General features: G+C 34.8%; 1 pseudogene; it reads right to left on the bottom strand.

Moving 5' to 3' along the window:
• Positions 1-5,911: 5,911 nt before the first annotated feature.
• Positions 5,912-6,009, bottom strand: LOC112447904 (uncharacterized; annotated as a pseudogene).
• Positions 6,010-6,487: the final 478 nt, after the last annotated feature.

Raw genomic sequence — 6,487 nt, 5'->3', positions numbered from 1 at the left:
TCCTCAAGATGTGCTGGCAACTTATATCTTGATTGGGAGTGGGGCTGTAATTGGAGGCAACAGGTGTGAGGCAGTACAACCTCTTGATCTGGTACAACCTCTCACTGCCCTACTAGGGATGGATGACCTGATTTCAAATTGCTGAAGCAGAAGCTCCAAGGGTCAGGCTCAAGCTGAATCTACTCTTTTCAAGGGTGTGTTTTTTTCCTTTCCCCTCACTAGGAAATTTACCCCAGAGGAGGGGAGTGCTGAGGCAAGTGGGACCCTTCCATAAACAGAAGTCCAGTGGGCTATCTGTGTATGTACCTACACCTCTGCTCAGGCCCAACCTCAGTTAAGCATAAATTTCTCATAACTGATAAGTACCCCAGCCTCCACTGCTCCTACCCTGTTATGGAATCACTTAGCAGGGCTGAACCTGTGTAGACTCTCAGAGTGTATCAGGAGGTGAGATGTGATGGAGACACTTCTGAGATCCCACTTAAGTAAGCACCAACAGTAGCTACCACTGCTTCATTCAGGCTCTGCCCCATGACTTGGTCACCTGTGGCTCATGACTGAGTCTTTTTCTCAGTCAAACATGCCCTATATCCATGGCTGAACTGAGATATGGGGTAAGCAGGCTCAGCATTTTCATTCAGATCAGGCTGAGGTATGCAGCAAGGCTTTCATAGTAAATCCAGACACCACTACAGTAAATCTCTGTCTCCCCCAAATGGGTGCTAGCCAGCATGTGCTTGTTCCTCATCAGCAGAGTCTAGGCTTCCCACAGCCATTCTGTCTGTTCTAATGTTCCTCCAACTAGATAAGGGGGTTTATCTCTCCCACATAGGACCCCAGGACATGAGCATCCAGTCTGTGACTGGAACTGCTCATTCCTCAGGGTGTATTTCCACCCATGCAACTTCCTTTTTCTTCTTAGTTCCCCTTCCAGGGGCATAGGTTCTGACATAATTGTTCTTTTTCCCTTCCTACCCAATTATGCTTGTATCTTTCTTATAGTCTTGGTAATACAAGTGTCCTTCTGCCAGTTTCCTATTAGTTAACAGTGAGAATTATCCCACATGTAAATGAATTTTCATGGGAGAGGTAAGCTCCTTGTCCTCTTACTTCCTCATCTTAATCTTTCCATTCAGTTTAGTTTATATGGTTGATTCTTATTGATGAAGTATCATTGTTATTCATTTATATCATGCTTTACTGTTTGAAGAGCATGGTGTCTATTGACTAATTCTGGTATAAAAGGCAATTCTATAGCTATCATTCTCCTTATCAGAGATAAAGTAAACTGGGAAAAGTCTGCATTTATATAAAAATAATGTGTGGAATACTTGTTCTTTAAAAAGTATATCATAATTTAGTATTCTACCCTGAAGAAATTACTTAAACTCAAATTTCTAAATTTTAACATTTTCTACAGTAGATTCTCAGGAACTGTTAAATCATGTTGAATTTTGTGACGTTACATTAACCTTCTCTAAGAAAGTGCCTGTGTTTCTCTTTTTGGAATTTAAAAACAATTTTAAACAACCCAATCTCTTTGACCTCTTTAGGTTTTATTTAACACAATCTCCCTGTTTCTTAAAATACTTCAAATCTTGGTAGAATTATTTGAACTTTGACAATCATGACAGAATGCTTTAACATCCCAATACAGACTAAGTGATACCTAGCTTTACTTGTGGCAAACAAAACTAAACATTTACTCCTAAAGAATACTGTTGTTTTAAATGTAAGTATCAAAACTTGACAAATCTTCAAGTAATTCTACAAATATGCTTGACCAGTTTGTTATTTTTGCAGTGGACCATTGTTTTTCTCTTTTGTTTCTTTTGGGGTGTGATGTAGTGAATACTAACTCTTTGCAAAATATGTTACTATTTTTCTTAAAGAAAAAAATAATGTATATTTTCAGCTCTTTATAATATGGTATGTCAAAGGTTGTTGTCTCAGTTAATATGAGACAATTGTTGAAGACATTTGTATATGATTTAACAGGCACTTTTGACAGAGTGAATTTGATATAGTTTTGATGTTAATAAATATTCTTTACTACCTCATTTGTATAGGACAGTGAACAATTTTATATAGTTTTTAATGTATACTTGGAGTGCACCTACTTGTATAGTTTGAGTAGATTGAATGAGAAAATCAATCAATACCTTCAGCAGCAGAGTACTGAGCATGGAGAAAATAATTTGCAAATATTAGCTAGCTAACATGAGTCTCATTGGTCATATTACAACATGTTGATCTTTCACTAAACAAATTTCTAATTAGATTAATTATTGTATATAGTTTTGTTAAATATTTTGGGGCATTGTGTCTATAGGCTTTTTTAATCCTGCTATTTCTTAATTATCCATTAGTCTTTTTCTTTTCCTTTATTTGCACTAAAATTCTCAGTTAATTTTTAGTGTTTTCCATTTTTGGCCACTAGTCTCAGTGATAATTTATATCTAATTCAGTCAAAGACATCTAAAAGTGTAATGTAATTTGACTTTTATATCCTAAAATTTTCTTTGAATTTTGAAATACAATCTTGTTCACTGTTGAAAATCAATATCTTAAAAGCCTTAGACTTCATAATCTGAGCCCTTGTTCCATGTGGAATTTAGAATGTTACACTTCTTAAAGGGAGAAGTTACATACTGGCTAATTTGTGTTACTTGAAGTTGTTGTCAAGTACAAGACAGTAAATTGTTAGGCTACCAAAGTAATTAGCCACTGTATTAGGTTTTGCCAGGCTATGGTGCATAGAAGATTAAAAAGCATTTGTGAACAGAATTGAGTCTGCAGCTGCTCTGTAGCAACCCATACAAAATTCACTCACTATCTTGAAAGATTAGGATGGGGTACATGTCTCTGGGGTGAATGCTTTAGAAAAATAATTCACATTCACAGTCCTCCCATATTCAGGAAGCCTGATTTCTTACAACGATCTTTTGAGTGGCAGTACTTGAACTTCCCATTCCAATACTAATGATTAATGTATAAGTGTTGCAGTTTAATATCATTTTTTTTCTCCGGAAAGCTTCTTGGATCCTGATTTCAGTAACTGATTTAACATATAAATTGGCCCAAACTTGGCAAAAATCAAGAATATTTAACAGGGCACAGATGGTGCAGCAGAAAGCAATATCCAGAGATTTGGTGACTCGAGTGCTCTCTAACCCTCCACCAGCTGCTTTAGCTCAAGTGTGAATAAAGACCTTTTAAGAATCAATGAAATTGTGTTATGTTGTGCCTAAGTAGTGCCCACCCAACCAAATTGACACCGAAAACAGAAACAACCATATGGTTTTAAGTGTATTAGAGAAAAGTAGGCTGCAGCTTGATACTTAAGTATGTTAAAATACTACTGCTGATTTCTTGTGCACTGCATATGTCTAAGAAGCATCTTATATGAAAAAATATACTCAGCTCTGAATCTCTTAGTTTTCTGATTTAAATGTACAAGAAGGTAAAATAGACAACCACAGCCCAAGTCCAGAAGACATGCTACAGATTACTTTAGGAATTGAAACAAAACCACAATCAATATATTTTTAATATATTTGGGCCCTGGTACAACATGAATGGAAGTGAGCATTTTTTTTTTTTTAATATCCAGAGATGCTTTCTATGGCTCCTTTAGTTTGCAGAAAATGATGACTGATTTTACACACTGATTATCCTTAACATGTGAAATTTTATCCATTTCAGGTAGCCGAAGACCTCCTGGGATGGGTTTCATTTTCAACAGGTAATATAAAATAAATGGATCATATTTCTATAAATATTCATTAAAACTCAAGTGGCTGTGGCTAATATAGAATGTGTTTCTAGCTTAGAATATAAAAATACTTAATTTAAATAAGATTTTATATTTTTCATGACATTTTATTAATCACAAAGAGTAAGCATTTGAAAAGAACTTGTTAAAGTAGTAGGAAATAAAAGAAGCATTATTAAGACCAAAAATATGAATTGAAGTGAACCTCTTCAATAATATGTAAAGAGAATTATTTAAATATCTATACTATACATTAGTATATTTCACTAAAAATGTAAATCTTAAAAATTAAATGGTTTAAATTACCTGTCATTATAATTTTATATATACATGGTGATTTATCATAACTGTATATTTTAAGTGACTTATTGTTGGATATATTTAAGAAAAAATTCATTGAAATTTGCCCTGTTCCAAGTTGGATTATCCTATATGTCACCTGTAAGAGTAAAATATGAAAACTCTTTAAATGACTATTTGATGTCATATATATTTTATATATTTTTAGTTGAATGCCTTGTCATGCTTAGCCACTCAGTCATGTCCAACTATTTGTGACCCCATGGACTGTGGCCCACCAGGCTTCTCTGTCCATGGAATTCTCCAGGCAAGAATACTGGAATGGATTTCCATTTCCTTCTCCAGAGAAAGGTCCTGACCCAGGGATTGAATCCAGGTCTCCTGCATTACAGGCAGATTCTTTACCTTCTGAGCCACCAGGGATTCCCAGTTGAATGCTCTATTGGAATATAACTGTGAAGCATTAGTATGAACTTTATCTTCAAGCAGAATAGTAAAGATACATTAAGATAAAGCTTCAGAAATTTGGAAGCAAACAAAAGGCGCCAATGACGATCTTTCAGTGTGTTTATTTGGGATTTTTACCTTAATTATTTTAAAAGTACCTAAAGAAGATTTCTTGCCTGGAGAATCCCAGGGACAGAGGAGTCTGGTGGGCTGCCGTCTATGGGGTCGCACAGAGTCGGACACAACTGAAGCAACTTAGCAGCGGCAGCAAAAAAGATTATGTAATGAAATATTTGGGACTAGACTAGGTGAGAAAATAGAAGAGACAAAAACTAGAATTCAATCTCAAATTTTTATTGGAAATTAGACAAGTAAATCAAGAGTTATTGAGGAGGAAAAAGAGCCAGATAATAGATAACTTAAGCGCTAAAGACAAAACAGGCTGTCATCTAGGATGCTGATTCATTTGTGTGATTAAAAGAAAAAAAGAAAGCTTAGTCAGCTGCTACAAGGATAGATACTCTTGCAATTTTCATTCACTTTTTCGATATAGTCCTATTATCAGACTCAAAGCACATTGACTGAGGTGGGGGTTCTTGAGGAAGACATTGTCCCAATGCCCTTTAATCCTTCCTTAAAGATATCATTGGGAAAAGAGAAATATCAGGCATTTTGCATCTGTTATATACAGAGTCCCACTAGCACTGATCCTGAATTGCTATTATAGCCTCCTTATTGGAGGGAGCCTTTTAGGTTGAGGTAATGCATGGAATTCTGGCATAAACATCTCCCATTTGGACACATAGTGGCAGAAGAGTCCTCATGGTGGCTTCCTAACTTGATAGGTATCCTATCCTTTTCTTCCAACTTAACAAATCATAAGTGATACTTTGTCTTGAGAAAAATTGTTGAAATCTTCAGTGCAATTCTCTTTAAATGATGAAGAGGTTTGTGGTCCCTGTTACATAGTCTTCATTTCACCTCTGTCATCCTTGCTTAAAGAATGACCCAAATGTAACTCAGTAAACTTATTCAAGTGGTATTTTCAGCAGTTTTGTCCTATATGGTATCTTTAGATAAATTTTTAAAGATTTCCACAAATTTTCCATTTGTACCATTCTTCCAAGTGATCAGAGTTACTTGATTTCAGTTTAATTCAATTATATCCCTTCCACCTTGGAAAAGGAAGTGATTTGTTCTCACAAGAATTGACAACTCATCCAATTATAAATGTTTGCCAGTAACAGCGGCAAGTCTTATAGAAAATTATATTTACTGCCATAGACAGTAACATAATATAGTTCTTTTTATGTCTTTGGTGGCACTTGTAATGCCTCTTCTTTTATTTCTGAATTTATTTATTGGAGTCTTCTCTCCTGCTTCTCTCTCAAATACTTTATTATTTTGCTTGTCATCTTTGTGCAGGGCTCATGCTAATCTTCTGTGTATCATTCTGATTTTACTATATGTGCTGATGAAGTTAGTATTTCTCTTTTTCTTGGTTAGTCAGGCTAAAAAGGCTTGTTATTTTTTATTTTCTCAAAAGATTAGCTCTTAGTTTCATTGACCCTTTCAATTGTCTTTCTAGCTCTGTTTAAATTTTTATGCTCTAATCCTTTTATTGCTTTCCTTTCACTAACTTTAGAGTAGCTTGTTATTTTTGTTCTCTATTTTCCTTCCTGGAGGTGTAAATTAGACTGTATATTTGATTTTTTCTTAATAAAGGCATTTATCACTATAAACTTCCTTCTTAAGACTACATTTAATATATCCCTTACGTTTTAGTATGTTTGTTTTCATTTTAACTTGGCTTGAGATGTTTCCTAATTTCTCTTTTGATTTCTTCTTCAAGCCAATTGTTGTTCAAGAGTGACTTGTTTAATTTCTATATATTCATGAATTTACCAGTTTTATGTATGTCAGTTAGGTCCATTGGTCTATGGTGTTTTTCAAGTCTGCTGTTTA

The sequence above is a fragment of the Bos taurus genome, chromosome 8 (assembly GCF_002263795.3).
Source record: "Bos taurus isolate L1 Dominette 01449 registration number 42190680 breed Hereford chromosome 8, ARS-UCD2.0, whole genome shotgun sequence".
In the NCBI taxonomy this organism is placed as follows: domain Eukaryota; kingdom Metazoa; phylum Chordata; class Mammalia; order Artiodactyla; family Bovidae; genus Bos; species Bos taurus.
Note: the sequence above shows the minus strand (reverse complement) of the source record. Positions and strands in the feature narration are given on the sequence as shown.